This window comes from Heteronotia binoei, chromosome 4 (genome assembly GCF_032191835.1).
Source record: "Heteronotia binoei isolate CCM8104 ecotype False Entrance Well chromosome 4, APGP_CSIRO_Hbin_v1, whole genome shotgun sequence".
In the NCBI taxonomy this organism is placed as follows: Eukaryota; Metazoa; Chordata; class Lepidosauria; order Squamata; family Gekkonidae; genus Heteronotia; species Heteronotia binoei.
The window spans coordinates 90190487-90209492 of NC_083226.1; positions in this window are offsets into that span (position 1 = coordinate 90190487).

The following is a 19006-nucleotide window of genomic DNA, read 5'->3' on the forward strand; positions in this document are numbered from 1 at the left end:
CAGTGGGCCCCACGCACTGTCGGCCTGCAGTAGATCAAAGCCTGGAGCGGGCGGTAAGCGCCCCGGAGGCGGCGGCGGCGGTTCGCAGCCACCTGGAAAAGGGGCCCAGCCCCATCCGCCTGCCGGCTCTCAGTAGGTTATTGGCTACATACCCGTGCAGGGCTGATGCTAGCTATTTACTGGATGGTTTTACTCTGGGGTTTCGGATTCCGTACAGGGGGCTCAGGGCCCCCTTTTTAGCCCCCAACCTAAGATCGGTTGAGGGCCTTGAACAGGTGGTCCGGGATAAAATAGCTAAAGAATGTCAGGAAGGCAGGGTCCTCAGACCCTTCGATACACCGCCGGTGCCTACATTGAGGGTATCCCCATTGGGGGTGGTGTCCAAGAAGGCAGCGGGTGAGTATCGGATTATCCACCACCTGTCTTATCCTAGGGGAGCTTCGGTGAACGATGCTATCCCTGAGGAACTTTGCTCAGTGTGCTATACTTCCTTTGACCAAGCGGTCAAAGTAGTGCGAGGCTGCGGGGTTGGGGCGGAGTTGGCAAAATGCGACATTAAGTCTGCATTTCGCCTCTTGCCTGTCCACCCCGATGACTTTGAGTTATTGGGTTTTTCCTTTGAAGGGAAATTCTATATGGACCGGGCATTGCCGATGGGATGTTCCATTTCCTGTGCAGCGTTCGAGCGATTCAGTTCCTTTTTGGAATGGGCGCTCAGGGTTAGGACGGGGGTTAACGACACGGCGCATTACCTGGACGACTACCTTTTCGTCGGTCCAGCAGGATCTGGTCAGTGCGCCTGGTTGTTACACTCCTTTCAGGAGTTAGCCCTCGAACTCGGGGTGCCACTGGCACACGAAAAAACTGAGGGCCCCAGCACGGTCCTTACTTTTTTGGGCATTGAGCTGGATACTCTCCAGCAGACATCACGTTTACCGGAAAATAAGGTCTCCGACCTTAAGAGCCGGTTGGCAGCCTTGAAGGGGCAGCGTAAGGTTTCCCTGTTAGAACTGCAGCAGGTGGTGGGCCACCTTAACTTTGCTTGCAAAGTGGTGGCCCCTGGCAGGGCCTTTTTGCGACGCTTTTGCGACGCCATGGGCCGGCTGCGCCTCCCCCACCATAGGGTCCGTGTCAATGCTGGAATGAGAGCTGACCTTGAGGTTTGGGAGGAGTTTCTGGAATCCTTCAATGGTGTTTCCTTCTGGAGAGAGGACCTGAAGATTGAAGCTGAGCTTCAGATTTCTTCAGACGCGTCCGGCGCCAGCGGTTTTGGGGTATACTTTAGGGGCCATTGGTGTGCTGAGCAATGGCCTGCTGAATGGTTGGATAGCGGGCTTTGTAGAGATCTCACGTTTCTGGAATTTTTCCCCATCTTGGTGGCCGTTTGCCTGTGGGGGGAGCAGCTTGCCAACCATTCAGTCCTGTTTTGGTGTGATAACATGGCTGTAGTACATGTTATCAATTCCTTGACGTCTAAATCGGCTGCGGTCATGAATCTGGTTAGGTTTTTTACCCTGCGTTGCCTCCGGTTGAATGTTTTATTCCTGGCCAGGCACGTACCGGGTGTATGCAATGGTGTGGCGGATGCTCTGTCTCGCCAACAGATGGAGCGTTTCCGGCAGTTGGCCCCAGAGGCAGATTCATGTCCGGCGGAAATGCCCGCGGAGCTCTGGAGGCTTGGGAAAAGGAAGCCGGTAGGGCCATTCAGTTGGCGCTAGCCCCTAGTACAAGGAGGGCATATGCCAGAGCGACCGCTCAGTTTGGTGAGTTCAGGAGGGCTGTTGCACTCCCGGATTGCTGGCCTATTCCTGTGGCGCACATCATGCAATTTTGCGTGCACCAAAAGCAGAGAGGCTTGGGTTTAAAAACCATAAGGGGACATTTGGCAGCATTGGCCTTTGAAAGCAAGGCCCGCGGCCTCTCGGAGTCCACGGGAGACTTTAGAGTTAAGAAGATGCTAGAGGGCTGGGCACGGGAGCGGGTCCGGCAGGTAGATGACAGACAGCCCATATCCCCGGCAGTCCTCCGTGGATTGTTTGGGGGTTGGCCTAATGTCTGCTCTTCCCCATTTGAGTCGGCATTGTTCCACGCTGCCTCGCTGTTGGCCTTCTTTGGGGCCCTGCGCGTAAGCGAGCTGGTAGTGCAGTCAAAGGCTGACACTTCTGGGAGGGCGCTCCAATCCGGAGATGTCAAAATTACCAATAGTCAGCTGGTTCTGACGATTCGCCGGTCCAAGACCGATCAGAGGCGGAGGGGAACCACCATCATGATCGGCATGTGTGCTTTGCAGGAATTATGTCTGGTCAGGGCTGTTCGTCGCTACGCCCAGCTTAGAGGCGAGGTCCACGGTCCTTTTCTTAGGCATGATGATGGCTCCCCTCTTACCAAATATCAGTTTTGGTCGGTCACAAGCAAGGCCCTGGTTCGATTGGGTCTTACTGGCGTCAAATTTGGGACGCATTCCTTCCGGATCGGGGCGGCCTCCACAGCTGCTGCTATGGGCTACGCGCCCTCTGCCATCCAGCATATCGGCCGATGGCGGTCGGCGGCTTATAAGTCTTATGTGCGCCCCCTGGTCACCTAGCAGGTAGGTGGGGGGTTGGTTAATTTTTGTGCATGTTGCTGACTGTTGTTTGTTTTTTCAGGTGCTGTGCCTCGGGGTGAGAGAAGGCGGGTTCTCATCTGCGGGCACAGCATGGTTTTTTGGGCTGCCCATTTCGCCAGACGGTCTCCTGTGGGCACCCAGCTCGGTCTCAGTGCATGGGTTACTGTGGAATGGCTGGGTCGTCGGGGGCTGCGCTGGCCCGGGATCATGCCACTGTTGTTCAGGGAGCGAAGGGCGTTGCCTCCACACATTCTTGTCGTTCACTTGGGAGGGAACGACTTGGGGTTGCTGCGCGGGAAGGCTCTTTCCCAGCAGGCATTGGCCGACCTCCGCGAAATTCGTCGCAGGTGGCCTGGGGTTATTTTGGTGTGGTCGGCAATTTTGCCACGCAGGGTGTGGAGGTATGCCATTTTTCCGGGTGGAATTGAACGGGCCAGACGTAAGGCCAATAGGGCCATTCAGAAGGCCATGGAGGAGGGACTAGGAATTTTCCTCCCTCATCCGGCCATACGGGTCAATCAAGTCGACCTGTATCGGCCGGATGGTGTTCATTTATCCGATTTGGGCAACCGGGCCTTTTTAGATGAAATTCGGCAGGGGGTGCGGTTGGCTCTGGGCCACCCGTTGGGGCGCTAATGCCTAAGCAGAGGCTTGGCATTGGCGGTGGCTGGATGAGGTTTGGCCACTGGGTTTTCCAGGGGAGCACCTATGGCCTAGCACCGTTGGTGCGGTGGTCTGCAGGAACCGTAGATGGGCTAAACGGCTCAGTACGGTGATGCAGATCACAGGGAGCCTCACCTGGGTGGATCTTTCCATGGGGATTGATGCCAGCCCGGTCGGTGATGGCTGGAGGCCTGGCCGCTCAGTTACAACCCGATTACGGCGGGTTTGTGCTGGGGGCAGGGTGGCTCGCCCTTTGGACAAGGCGGGGTCCAGGTGTTGACCTCAGGGCTTGTCTGGTCTGTTTTTTCCCCCCCTGCCAGTTATATTTGTTAATTCTAATAAAGCGGCCCGGTTTAAAACCCAACAATTGTGTCTGCCTCTTCATTCCGACTGGGGGGGCAAATGCAGGATTCTTATCTCACTAGAGATGCTAATTTTCTCCCCACACACATTTCACCTCTGCTCCAATCAAGCTAATCACGGTGTGCATTGTACCTCTGCATCCTGGTTTCTTTCTTTGCAATATCCCTCCCACCTTTTGACTGGGCTACAAGGGCTCATAGATCAGCATTCCAACTCCTACTTAGTTAAGAGAGATCCAAGTGGACAGCTGTGTTGCTCTGAAGCAGTTGAACAAATTAAAAGTCAAGTGTCACCTTTAAGACCAACCAAGTTTTATTCAGAATGCAAGCTTTTGTGTGCTCTCTAAGCACACATCATCAGATGAGGGGATCAGGTATAGTGGGCTGAATTACATGCAGTTTGTTGATTAAGAGGGCAAACTGTGATCACATGGTAAAATAGTATGGCTTGGCCATTTGGTCTGGATAGCCATAAAAGGTAATAAAGTTTCCTGCCAGTTGGTGTTTCTGCAAATCTAGGTAAATTACAAAAGGACATGTTCTGCTTAGTTAAGAGAGCTTTGACTTTCAAAAGCTTATACCCCCAAAATCTTGCTGGTTTCTAAGGGGCCACCATTTGGAAATTTGCATATTACTCCCATTCTGCAGTAACTCCACTGGCTGCCCATCAATTACCAGGTTAAATTTAAAGTACTGGCTATCACATACAAAACCCTTCATGACCTTGGGCCTTAATATCTGTGAGACCACCTCTCCCCTTATGCTTCATTCCACAAAAACTTCACTCCTCAAATCAGGGCTTATGTATGTGCCAAGCCAACCAGCAAAATGACATAATCAATAACTGCCCACACTTGTGCCTTCTTGACTGTGGCCTTCAACTTATGGTATGGCCTGCCTGAAGAGGTCAACAAGTCTCCTACTCTCCTAGTTTTCAGCAAAATATGCAAAACTAAATTATTCTAAAGGGCTTTTCTACAGAAGCAATGAGGTTGCACTATACAGAATGATTCACAAAATTACTTGGATAAATGATTAAGGACTATGGTCTATATTACTGTGTTGTAAGTAGGATCCTACTCTAATTTTGCATCATTTAATGTTTCATATTAATGCTTATGCTTTGCTTCAATTCTTTTTTAAGATTTCTGGTTGATTCTACATTGTTTATTGCCTTGCCTTATTGAATTGTTTATTGCATTCTGTGGATTGCCTTGACTTTTTTTGCATACTCCACCTTGAGTCTCAGTGAGAAAAGTAGACTATAAATAACATAAATATAATTTTGTATCTACATAGTCAGCATTAGGGTTGGGCACAAACCATCTCACAAACATAATTCATGATGAATTTGGCCAGTTTGTGGTTTCCAAGCCATAGTTTCCAAACTGAAGATCAACCATGAACTTCCATGAATTTTAAGGCAGTTCATGGTGGTTCATGAAGAACAGAAAGCAGGAGTTTAAATGACTCCAAACCAGACCTCTGATTCAGTGGAAGCTCACAGGAGCGCAGCTCCTGAACCTTTCTGAGAGTTCCACCTCCTCCTTCTGAGAGTTCTACCTCCTTGTCCATTAAATAGTATTGCAGTTGCATAACAAACCCTGGATGAGTTCCACCACCTATTTTTCTACAAAACGACCCCTGCTCCAAACCATTTAAATCCTTGCTTTCTGCTCTTCACAAAAAACAGCTGAGCTGAAAGGAACAGAAAGCAGGGGTTTAAATGGCTCTGAGCCATTTAAACTCCTGTTCTGCTCCCTACCATTTTTTGCAGGGAGAACCCCTGCTCTCTGCTCCTTTCCAAAAGAAGCAGAGAGCAGAAAGCAGGGGTCACAAATGGCTACGAACCAGTTCAGTTTACATACCAGCATCCCAGTTTGTATTGGTTCATGATTTGTGCCAATCCCTAGTCAGCAGAACAAATAACTATATTGCCTAATATCATGTATGTGAGTTTGAAACACTAAACAATGAGAGGGAGAGAAATAGCCTTGATATTCTTTTCTGATTTCAAATTCTTTTTCTTGACAACTGACTTGTGACCCTGTTGGAGCAAGAATCTACATAAACCCAGTCTGACAGCTACAGTATGACAGCTGGTGATCTAGCTGCCAGGCTAGGTCACAGTGACCTGATCAGCAGACCGGCTTGAGCCGGCAGAAGCCAAGTGATGCAATCTGCTGAGTCAGCACGGCCAGGATTGGCTGCTTGGACTATATATGATCTGTGTGTGCATCACACAGGTCTCTCCCTGTGAGATGGTGGTTAGGCGAAGCACTTTGTCCGTGGAGGTGATATTGTATAGACTGCACAAGAGAGCACTTGTTGTGTATATATGTTAATACACCTTTTGGCACTAGTTGCACGTGTCTGCCTGATTTTCTTTCCTGAAGCCCTGTGTCGGGCAAGTCATCTCCCTCACTCTGCTACTCCCGCTCCGACAGGGTTATGGGCCCAGCGCGCTTCCGCTGCGCGGAGGAGAGAGTTGAGAGTTGAGCTGACTGTGAGTTTGGAAAGAGCCGGAGGCGAGGAACGCCGGTGAAGGACACAGAAGCACCACCGTTCTCTGTTTGAGAGCCAGAGGGACGTCGGCAGCCAGCTGTGAGGAGGAGTCGGCACGATGGCTCAGCAACAGCTTGGAGTAGCCGTTGAGAAGCTCACCTCAGCCAACTACGCGGTGTGGAGCCTGAGAATGCAACACTACCTCAAGCGTGAAGGGCAATGGCTGTTCGTGAGTAACCCCCCTGCTGACTTATCTCCTGCCGAGACTGTGTTATCGGATAAGGCACTGGCCAACATAGTGCTGTCTATAGGAGATGACCAGCTGGTTTATGTGCGAGGGAAGGACACTCCCAAGGCTGCCTGGGACGCGTTGAGTGCGGTGCATGTTAGCACCACTGCTGGTTCCCTCATGGCCTTGACAAGGAGGATGTTCCGCACCGTTATGCCGGCTGGAGGGTGTGTGAAAGATCACATCAAACGGCTAACGGACTGTTTCGTTGAGCTGGAGGCAAGAGGCAAGACTGTAGCTCCAGACGACAGAGTGTACATTTTGCTGTCGTCGTTGCCACCTGAGTACACTCCCCTGATAACTTCTCTGGAGACGGTGGACGTAGCGACCCTGACCATGGAATACGTCTGTGCCCACCTGCTTGACTTCCAAGAGAGAATTGCGGCCGTGAGCTGTCCGGGGGTGTCGGCCGGGCAGCGTGCTGTTATCGGTGTGTCCGGGAAGACAGCCAAGAATGAGCCAGCTTTTGCTGCTGGCAGGCGTCCGAAGGTGGAGGAAGTGGAGCCGACTGCGTTTGCAGTCCGTCGCTGCTATGGATGCGGGTCGTCGCAGCACCTGCTCCGAGCTTGCCCTGAGAGGGAGAAGAGGCGGGGGCGTGTGCGGCGAGAGCGGAGGACCGCCAGCCCGTGTGAGGAAGCAACCCGGCTGGTCACGTCTGCAGTAGAGAGCACAGGGTCTGCTTGGATTTTAGACTCCGGGGCAACGAGCCATCTCTGCTGCGAGAAGGAGTTGTTGAAAAACATTGACAGTCCTGAGCATAAGTATGTGAGATTGGCTGATGGGACCACTGCCAATTCTGTTTGCTCAGGCAATGTGGAATTTCCTGCACTGAAATGTATGTTGCAAAATGTGTTGTATGTACCCTCACTGCATTTGCAAAAAGCTGGCATACATTCCAAATACACAATATATCCAACCTATTGTTTGGATCCTATGAGCATGTTCTGCACATGCTTGATAGTCTCTGTCATGAAGTGCACCTCTTCCTTCCCTATCATTTCCAATTGTACAAGATCAATGATTTTCAATAAGCCTTTCACAAATAGAGATGTTAGCACAAGAGGAAGTATGTTCAGCAGAAGCTACCTAAAACATGGAGAACTAAGAATTAAGGATTCTGATCTTCCCAAGGCCACTCCTTCATCACAATCCATCTAGATTTAGTTGTGTTACACTGGCTTAAAGAGCAGGCTGACTCAACCTTTTTTTTTGGGGGGGGGGGGTGAGGGGAGGAATACTAGCAGCAGTGGAATCTTAAGCAGAGCTACACTTTTCTAAACCCATTTACCTCAACATAGAAGGGAATAAATCTGTTTAGGATGGCACTTTGAATGTGCAGTTGTATTATATAGTGTTCAGGGGTGCAGGAATTCACACTGTGTTTTATACAGGATTGTGGCATTTTGCAAGAAACAGAAGGAAGACTCTTGAACACATCTGCTAAGAATGTCTCACTTGGAAATTCTTGAGTGACATGGTGCTCTAATTAAAAAAATTAAAAATGAACATTTAGCTATTGAATATTTTATATTTTTATTTTGGAGAAAATTTTTATATTTACTTTGGAGACAATAAAGTATGCAGATGGTTGGTTACTGGAGAAAAATGATAGCCTTACTTGCAGTGTATATTTACAGAGATACACTGGCATGGCAAGCTTTTCTCTCAGTTGCTTTTGGAGAAATATGTACACATAGCAAGTCTTCGAGCTAGAAGCAATGCTTATTATTCCCTAGGCCAGATATTTCTTGTGCTAGCACCTAGGTTTTACCTCTGTTTTTAGTTTCAGCATGACTGGTAGGTGGCATAATCTGGTCGTAATACTTACCAACTATGACAAATGAAGCTTTCCAGGTCTGGTCAATGTAAGCATACTGTATATAGTGAGTCTGGATTACATAAATCAAGTTTGTTGAATATAAACATCCAAAATGTTGTAATCTGGAGCAACCAAAACATCTAACAACATTCAGGTAATGCTTTAACTTCTTTTCAATTAGACAAGCTCCATATTTTTATTGTTAGTATTAAAGACAGATGTGTGTTCTTAATATTCCAGTTTCTATTTTTAAAATTTATTACTGGCATTTTTATATATTATGTCCCAAGGTTCTTCCTTGGACATAAATAAATAGACTGTGGTCTTTAAGAGGAATTGGATAATTAAATGGATTCCAGAGGTATCTGATTTTTTTATTGCTCAAATGAGAACATTTGGTTTTGTGTTTTTCTTTGGAATGGTTTTGAAGCACTCATTAGACATGCTATTGATTCCTATGGGCTATAGATCCACCTTGCACAATTTGTTCTTTACTGTCACTAGAAGGGTGAAATGAACATCTGGGCAGGTTTTTGACAGTGTGAATCTGAAATAGAAGCTTATGTTGAAATTGTTTTATAGACCTGAAAAACTGAGCTGGAAAAGTACTTCACGGAGTCAAAACAGGAAGACATTTCATAGCCCATTCTTTCTATGTTATGCAACAATTTCATCTTTTTTTAAAAGCCCTCTATAGTACTGTTTGGAAAGAAGTGATATAAATTTTTAAGAACAAATGAATAGCAAAGAAATGTCATATTTGGTAGGGTAGAATATGCATTACTTGACCACATTGTAAGTTGTAACTGAACATAAGATTTTTTTCAAAAATTAAATGTCTTTATCATTTGGCACCTCACCAGAAGTATTATCAGCTCAAAAGTGGGTCTAGCAGACATCCTTCTTAACCTGGCTAAATCATAGCCTTATAGCTAGAGCTATTAGCATGGATCATAGTCCCTCATATACCCATTCATGCAACACATTTGCCCCACACCTTGTTTCTTACTTTCTCTTTAGCACAGGTCCTGAACAAGCAGGAAATACTAATAAATAAATAGCAATGGAATACTGGATGCGAATGATCTTTGCTTTCTTTGCACTGGCAAATATAAGCCTCACGGCCTAATGGTGAAGGCAGAGAGAACCCTTTGCTGCTGATAACTTGCATCTCTATTAGGGTGGCCAGACCATCCCGGGAGCCCGGGAATGTCCCGGTTCTGGCCACCCAATCCCGCCTCCCGGGCTGCCTATACCGGGACCATTAAAGGTCCCGGTTTAGCCAGCCCCGGAGGCGGTGGGCCGCGGGCGCCGGCGGGGAAGGCGGCGAGTGAGGGAGGGAGCGTCCCTGCGCCTGCGCAGGGCCCCTGCGCCTGCGCAGGGCCCCTGCGCACGCGCAGGGATGCTCCCTCCCTCACTCGCCGCCTTCCCCGCCCGCGCGCGGGGCCCAGCGGCGGTGGTGGTGGAGGCCTCTCCGTGGCCTCCGCTGGTCGCTGGAAGCCCTCCAGAGACTCTGGAGGGCCTCCAGCGACCAGCGGAGGCCGCGGAGAGGCTGCGGAGCACCCGGTGCTGGTCCCGGAAGGCCTTCCAGAGCCTCTGGAAGGCCTTCCGGGACCAGCGCCGACCAGCGAAGGCCTCCCCGCGGCCTCCGCTGGTCCCTGGAGGCCCTCCAGAGTCTCTGGAAGGCCTTCCGGGACCAGCGCCGACCAGCGAAGGTGTCCCCGCGGCCTCCGCTGGTCCCTGGAGGCCCTCCAGAGTCTCTGGAGGGCCTCCAGGGACCAGCGGAGGCCGCGGGGATGCCGCGGAGCACCCGGCGCTGGTCCCGGAAGGCCTTCCAGAGCCTCTGGAAGGCCTTCCGGGACCAGCGCCGACCAGCGAAGGCCTCCCCGCGGCCTCCGCTGGTCCCTGGAGGCCCTCCAGAGTCTCTGGAGGGCCTCCAGGGACCAGCGGAGGCCGCGGGGACGCCACGGAGCACCCGGTGCTGGTCCCGGAAGGCCTTCCAGAGCCTCTGGAAGGCCTTCCGGGACCAGCGCCGACCAGCGAAGGCCTCCCCGCGGCCTCCGCTGGTCCCTGGAGGCCCTCCAGAGTCTCTGGAGGGCCTCCAGGGACCAGCAGAGGCCGCGGGGACGCCGCGGAGCACCCGGCGCTGGTCCCGGAAGGCCTTCCAGAACCTCTGGAAGGCCTTCCGGGACCAGCGCCGACCAGCGAAGGCCTCCCCGTGGCCTCCGCTGGTCCCTGGAGGCCCTCCAGAGTCTCTGAAGGGCCTCCAGGGACCAGCGGAGGCCGCGGGGATGCCGCGGAGCACCCGGCGCTGGTCCCGGAAGGCCTTCCAGAGCCTCTGGAAGGCCTTCCGGGACCAGCACCGACCAGCGAAGGCCTCCCCGCGGCCTCCGCTGGTCCCTGGAGGCCCTCCAGAGTCTCTGGACGGCCTCCAGGGACCAGCGGAGGCCGCGGAGAGGCCGCAGAGCAGCCGCAGAGCAGCCGGCGCTGGTCCCTGGAGGCCTCCAGAGACCAGCGCCGGTAGCGGAGAGGCCCGGCGCTGGTCCCTGGAGGCCTCCAGAGGCCAGCGCCGGCAGCTCCCTCCCTCCCTCGCCGCGAGGCCGCCGCCACAGGACTCACCGCCGCCGCCACTGGACTCTCCGCCACCCTGGAAGCAGGTAAGGGGGCTGAAAGCGGGGGGGGGCGGCCTTCCTTTCTTCCCTCCCTCTTCCCTCCCTCCCTCCCTCCCTCCCTCCCTCCCTCCCTTCCTTTCTTCCTTCCTTCCTTCCTTCCTTCCTTCCTTCCTTCCTTCCTTCCTTCCTTCCTTCCTTCCCTCACTCCCTTCCCTTCCTTCCTTCCTTCCCTCCCTCCTCCCTTCCTTCCTTTCTTCCTTCCTTCCTTCCCTTCCTTCCCTCACTCCCTTCCCTTCCTTCCTCCCCTCCCTCCTCCCTTCCTTCCTTTCTTTCTTCCTTCCCTCCCTCCCTCCCCCCTTCCTTCCCTCCCTCCCCCTTCCTTCCTTCCTTCCTTCCTTCCTTCCTTCCTTCCTTCCTTCCTTCCTTCCTTCCTTCCTTCCTTCCTTCCTTCCTTCCTTCCTTCCTCCCTTCCCTTCCCTTCCCTTCCCTCCCTCCTCCCTTCCTTCCCTCCTTATGTTCTTATGTGACACAGAGTGTTGGACTGGAGGGGCCACTGGCCTGATCTAACAGGGCTTCTCTTATGTTCTTATGTGACACAGAGTGTTGGACTGGAGGGGCCACTGTCCTGATCTAACAGGGCTTCTCTTATGTTCTTATGTGACACAGAGTGTTGGACTGGAGGGGCCACTGGCCTGATCTAACAGGGCTTCTCTTATGTTCTTATGTGACACAGAGTGTTGGACTGGAGGGGCCACTGGCCTGATCTAACAGGGCTTCTCTTATGTTCTTATGTGACACAGAGTGTTGGACTGGAGGGGCCACTGGCCTGATCTAACAGGGCTTCTCTTATGTTCTTATGTGACACAGAGTGTTGGACTGGAGGGGCCACTGGCCTGATCTAACAGGGCTTCTCTTATGTTCTTATGTGACCAGAGTGGTGGAGTGGATGAGCCATTGGTCTGATGCAACAGGGCTTCTCTTATATTTTTATGTGGCACAGAGTGTTGGACTGGAGGGGCCATTGGTCTGATGCAACAGGGCTTCTCTTATATTTTTATGTGGCACAGAGTGTTGGACTGGAGGGGCTACTGGCCTGATGCAACAGGGTTTCTCTTATATTCTTATGTTACACAGAGTGTTGGACTGGAGGGGCCACTGGCCTGATGCAACAGGGCTTCTCTTATGTTCTTATGTGACGCAGAGTGTTGGACTGGATGGGCCACTGGCCTGATCCAACAGGGCTTCTCTTATGTTCTTATGTGACAATACTGACTTTGGTGGACCCAAGCACTGATTCAGTGTAATGGAGCTTTGTGTTTGTGTCTTCTGGTGCAATTTTGTTCTCAGATCCTGTATTTACTTCATCAGTATATGGGATAAGGCACTTTCTCAACTGTGCTGCATAATGCAGCCTATTTATTTTGTCCTGTTGGCTCTGTTGGCTCTGTCTGCGCCACCTTCATCACTTTCGGGGTGTGGATCCCCCAGTGGGGTGGTCTCGTGACTCCCTCCGCCGGCTGTTTCTGTTAGCCCTGCACCCCCTCTTTCATTTGATATGTGTCCCGTGCGGGTGCCACCCTCCCGCCGGGAGATGCCGCAAAATGAGCCCCCTTGAGGCTTATGGCGGCAGGGCTCGGGGGAAGCGAGCTAGACTGCTGTTCTTTTGAGGGGTTATAGAGTGTTTCGAGCCCGTCCCTGTGGCATCGGTCCCATCATTGTGGGGCCCAGGGGGCCGGCGCAGCGGCACGCTGAAGCAGCCTGTCGGTCACTTCCGGGTTCCTGTCCTGCATCTCGACCTGTGTTATTAGTGACAGGCTGCTTCGGCGTGCCGCTGCGCCTTACACTTTTACTAGACATACTGGAAATACAAGAGGGAGAGATGCAAGCTGGAAGGTTTCCTTTTTTCTTAGCTATGTAGCAGATAAGAAAAAGAAATGAAATTTCTTCCATAAGTCAAATAAATACTGTTGAAAACACCCAGACAAGGTGACAATAAAAAGAAGAAAACATCCTCTTTAGTATGGAACAATTTTGCACTAGTATTGGAAAGGGTTTCTTCCTAATGACAGCAACAGAACTGCACATCTGCTTAGCTACAATATATTTTTGCAGTTACTGTATAATCATATAATCATAGAGTTGAAAAGGACCTCCAAGGTCATGTAGTCTAACCCCCTGCAGAAATAATTCCCCCACACCCCCAGTGACACCTGCTCCATGTCCAGAAGATGACAAAAAAAATTGCTTTCTGACCTCAAAGTGGTGATCATTATTTCTTTAGGCATATAAGAAATGGCCACAAGAACAAAGCGCTGATGCAACCCTTCCTGACCGCCCTATCATGATCAGCCTAAGTTCACAGAATCAGCATTGCTGTCAGATGGCCATCTAACCTCTGTTTAAAAACCTGCAAAGAAGGAGAGCCCACTACCTCCTGAGAAAGCCTGTTCCACTGAGGAACTGCTCTGTCAGGCATTTCAGTCAAAAACTTTTCTGATTTAATTTCATATGAACATATGAAGCTGCCTTATACTGAATCAGACCCTTGGTCCATCAAAGTCAGTATTGTCTTCTCAGACTGGCAGCAGCTCTCCAGGGTCTCAAGCTGAGGTTTTTCACACCTATTTGCCTGGACCCTTTTTTGGAGATGCCAGGGACTGAACCTGGGACCTTCTGCTTCCCAAGCAGATGCTCTACCACTGAGCCACCGTCCCTCTCCCATTCAACTTCAACCTCCCCCATTCAATTTCAACCCATTGGTTCTGGTCTGACCTTCTGGGGCTACAAAAAGCAACTCTGCACCATCCTCTATTTAACAGCCCTTCAAGTGCTTGCAGATGATTATCATATCACCTCTCAGTCATCTCCTTTTCAGGCGAAACATTCAGAGCTCCTTCAACTTTTCCTCCAGAGTTCCCTCTAAGCTACAGAGTCTTGTGAGCAAAAATTCTGCTTTGTGAGCTATTGATATTAAATTTGTGAGCTACTGGCATTAAAGTTGTGAGCTACTGCATAAATTATTGCGCTCTAGGGCCATTTTTCCTGAGCTAAGACAAAATGTGTGAGCTGGAACAAAGGCTAGCTCAGCTTAGAGGGAACACGCTCCAGACTCCTTACCATCTTTGTGAACCTTTGATCAGAGGTCCCTATCATATGTCCATCATTATCTTCCCCGCTCCATTTTGATGATCCCTTCTTTTAAGCCAGGGGTGGCCAACGGTAGCTCTCCAGATGTTTTTTGCCTACAACTCCCAGCCAGCATGGCCAATGGCTGGAGCTGATGGGAGTTGTAGGCAAAAAACATCTGGAGAGCTACTTTTGGCCATCCCCTTTTTTGGTGCCTTTCATCACCTGGAGGTCCACATACTTCTCCATGTATACTCCCATCCATCACCTCCACATATCTTCCTATTAAATGTGCTGCCTGTTCCTGGGGCATGTTTTTCAATGGTCCAGGCTCAGGATCTTTCAGTGACTGCCTCATAGTTAAGTAACAACTTCCCAGATGTGATTGGGGGCTTTTGTTCTCCTGGCTTTTCAGCAAAGCTGTAAAATAAACATATTCAAGAGATCTTTAGAACAGTCTGACTCTGAACAAGAAAGGGCAGGCTTTACAGGATAATTTCATACTAGTGACTTTAATTCAATTTTAAGTATATTTTATTTTTTTATTGTTCTTCATTTCCAATGTTTTAATGTATTATATATCTACTGTTACTCCTCTGATGTTGGGAGAAAGGTAGGTTTATAAATATTTTAAATAAATACAAATAAATTTGTTTAGTTGACTTCAATGGCCCATGGGTGGCAATTTCGGCGGCAATTCACATCTGCAGTATACGGCTCCTGAATCAGATCAGATAATCTGATTTGGCTCTACAGGGTTTGAATACAACCAAATCACTGTTTTTCAGGGGTATACTCGGTTCAGATGAACTGAATGTACACCTCTAGTGTGACTTCTACTTTTCATAGAGTTGGAAGGGACCTCCAGGGTCATCTAGTCCAACCCCCTGCACAATGCAGGAAACTCACAAACACCTCTCCCCAAATTCACAGGATCTTCATTGCTGTCAGATGGCCATCTAACCTCTGTTTAAAACCCCCCAAGGAAGGAGAGCCCACCACCTCCCGAGGAAGCCTGTTCCACTGAGGAATCGCTCTAACGGTTAGGAAGTTCTTCCTCACATTGAGCTGGAAACTCTTTTGATTTAATTTCAACCCATTGGTTTTGGTCCTACCTTCCGGGTTCACAGAAAACAATTCCACACCATCCTCTAGATGACAGCCCTTCAAGTACTTGAAGATGGCGATCATATCACCTCTCAGCCATCTCCTTTCCAGGCTAAACATACCCAGGTCCTTCAACCTTTCCTCATAGGACTTGGTCTCCAGACCTCTCACCATCGTTGTCACCCTCCTCTGAACCCATTCCAGCTTTTTGAACCTTTGGGATTGTATTCTGTTGTATTCTGCTTGTATCTAGATTTCAAAATACAATTTTTGTAGTATTCTGCTTGTATCTTAATGTTGTCAAGGTTTTAACGGACACATGGACCAGTGGCATCAAAATTCAGTAATCTATGAACCATCACATTATGGCAAAGTCAATATGATGACATCATCACCTTATTTGATAGACACAATGAAAATATTTAAAGTTCATATTATGAATCTGAAACAACATTTTTGGTTTTTTACAAAGCAGTTCTCGAATGAACTATACCAGATAGCATTGTACATTATTTTCAGATCTGTTAAAGGGCCGTAGGGGGCATTTTCATTGTGGGAGATGCAAAGCATGCCAATATGCTTTAAATATTACTGAATATGTGGTTCCTGTAATTCAACTTACATTCTTCAGTAACTGTAGCTCCAAGTATATGGTCCATGCCCTTTTCTGTTGCTGTTTAAAAATGTACATTGGTTGTTCTATAAGACCAGTTAAGACCAGAATTTTGGAACATATCTCAAGGGTACATTAATCCGTGGAAGGAGCACCTCTGGTTCAACACTTTAGGGAGTCCAATCATGAAGTTAATTTATTGAGATTTTTTTTGTCATACAAAAATTGGAGGGTTCTAGATTTAAGCAGGTGGATTCACAGAAAATTTTATTACAGATGGAAGCTAGATGGATACCCCACTTAAAAACAGTACAACCACATGGTTTCAACGAGTTGAATGATTTGTCCTGTTTTATTTAAATTGTTTTTTGAAATTTTGTGTAACTTTGGCCACTGTGTAAGTTTTTGGGAGCTGCAATATGATACCTTTAGCAGTGTTAATGTGCAACATCTTTTGGTCTCTTTAATAGTGGATATGCTGTTTGGATAAAAGTGAGTCTGTGCCTAATGAGAATGCAGTAAGATAAGAAACACCTGAAATTTTATGTATGGACTTATATTGTGAAGATGGTACTCAGTTGAATCCTGCCCTTTGGAAACTACCCTGCTGTGAACTTTGGTATCTTTTGTATTTAAATGTGTTGCTTACATAAGAAATAGAGACAGAAAAACTCTTATTTCCTCTTATTTTCTTTATTCTGTAGTACACAGTTGTTTTGTTTTCTTTGTAGAAGGTAGGAGACAATTTGTTGTAGTGGCCGAAAATACTATTCCCCAAATATTTTGCTTTTCCCCCAAAGCAATTGAGATACAGATCCAGCACATTCTGATACTTTATTCTGATATTTCCTATCACTATCTATATACCAGCTATGACAATCTTGATTTGTAGCAATAGAATTAGTAGCAATGCATGTAGGTAGAACATAGGAGGCTATATAGGTTTAGAGAAATAGGCCCTTTTAAGAAAAACATTTTGTTTTACATCTTACCCTGACTAAAGGAACTGAAAGTGCATTCCACAGTTGACAGAGGTACTGAGGTTTCTAAGCAATTCAATAACGATGGCACCTTTTCCTGCGAAACAGGGCAGTTTAGAGGTACAGAAACATGGAAAAACATCCTTGCAGGACATTGAGCTGGGCTGTCACCAAATGGTCCCGAGATCAAGAGGAAAACAGGAAGACAGGTGATTTTATTGCCCCTTTTAGGGTATCAGAGCATCTCCCCTCGATGAGGAAAACAAGATTTGGTTTCACCAAGCCCACTCCAATTAAGATCTGCCAATTAAAAGGTGCTAGAGCTATGAGGACTTATTTTGGGGGCAATAATGTTTGCTTGAATGTTTAATGTATTCATGCATCACAGATGGTACAAAAGTTTGTGCAACCCTTTGTTTCTCTGAGGAGTTTGGGATGTCCTGGGGTCCTTTTGCACCCTGAGGGCTCAAGCTTCTATCAGCTCTGGTATCTTATTAATAAACTGTCTAGTTTTATCTCTCTCTCTCCAGGATCTACCCATGTGTTCCTTTATTGGGCTGGGGAAACACAACGTAGTACAGGCTTTCTGTGCAACAAAGTGGTGCCTCTAAACCTGGGATCCCATGGCTTGGATGCTGTCTTTGGGAGTGGACACAACAATCTTCATGGGAGGTGCACCCAGCTGAATCTTTCCAGCTGCCCAGGGGACCCTTGGGTCTGCTCGTAAAGGCAGCAGGCCCAAGCACCGGAAAAAAACCCCCATTTTTCTTCTGAAATCCTCGGCAGAGAGAGAGACCTGAACAGCATCAGCCGATGAAAACAGGTACCTTTTCTGTTGTTCAGTGGGTAAAATCCATATAAGCTTTCCCCAAAAAGGAGAAGCAAGGTGCTACTGGCAGGAGAGAGTTCTGGGGTGGGGCCAGGGGGAGGGGGTCAACTCTTTCCCCTCCCACCATTGGGATCTGTCAGGATTTCCGCTTGAGTCTGTTTTGAAGTTGCTGTGCACATCTGCATTGTTTGCCTGTCTCTGTCCGATGGGAAGCTCCAGGAAGGAGGGGTGGGGTTGTTCCCCTCCTCACACATGCACACACACACATGCACGCACTGGGATCTGGGCTTAGTTAGAACAGTTTGAATCTATTCTGGGAGTGCTTTGGGATGTGAATCTGCCTTGCCTGCCGCTAGCAGGGAAGATTTCTGGAAGAAAAAAGGGGGGGCTCTGCTTCTCTCCACTGGGATCTGGGGGATCGTTTTAAAACTGCACTGTGTGAATTTGTCTTGCTGAATTTGTCCTGCTTGTCTGTCAATGTGTGCGGATGTTTAGAATTCATGAGCAGCTACCCAGACGGTGCATTCCCATTAGGTGTTTACGTATGTCCCGCTGACAGGCTTCGCGTACCCATATCCATTTTTGGCTCGGCTCCTCGCCCTATCAGCACTGCAGGAGGCTCTTTCGCCGGCGTCAAAGAGAGATTATCCCGGCTGCCTTTTCCAAAAAGAGCTCAGCGTTTAGGAATAAACAAGAGCACAGGGCATTAACGTAAAGTGATCTGATTAGTTCAAGTCACATGCGTCGTTTATCACATTGGGGGTGGGGAATTTATTTAGTAAACAGGATGCGGGTGCAGGGCGGAAACTGGCCACCCCCCTTGAGCAAATTGTCCAGAACGGGGGCCTCATTGTTGGAACAGCAGAGACAGATTTTCTTGTTGATAAATTGATGTACTTTTGTATGGGTGTCTGGCCAGATTATTCCCTGGGGAGGTGGGGTGGAACAAAATGGCCCACAACTGGCAGTTTCAACAAGAGCAAGATCCAGAAGCTTGTGGACTTTCTGCAGGAAAACCAGAAATGGGAACAGTTAGATTATGCCATTTTTTTTTTTACAAAATGCTGTAAGGAGGGGGAGATTTGTCAGCAAAACTGAATTGCCCCAATGTTTACAGCTTCCGGTTAGAGTTAGCAACAGAGAAAGAAGTGGGGGGGGGGGAGGAGGGAGAACCCTTCACCAGCCAGTCTTTTGATTCAAAAAGCACCATAGTGTCTCCTGGAGACCCCATGGACTTTCTATCATTTCACACTGCCCTCTCAACCGCCCCCAGCCCAGAACCCCCAGTTGCCACCGCTAATCCAAGAAAACCAAATAACTGGGAATCGTTTTCCTTTGGGGGAGGATTCGCTTCCCACCCATTCAGCTGCTGAAACGCTGTCCAAATGCTGAATGCTCTTCTACAGGAGACAGCTCAACAAAATGCTGTCCAAATGCTGAATGCTCTCTCACAGCCCGTGATTCAACAGCAGCCACATGGGTTCATAGCTACCAAT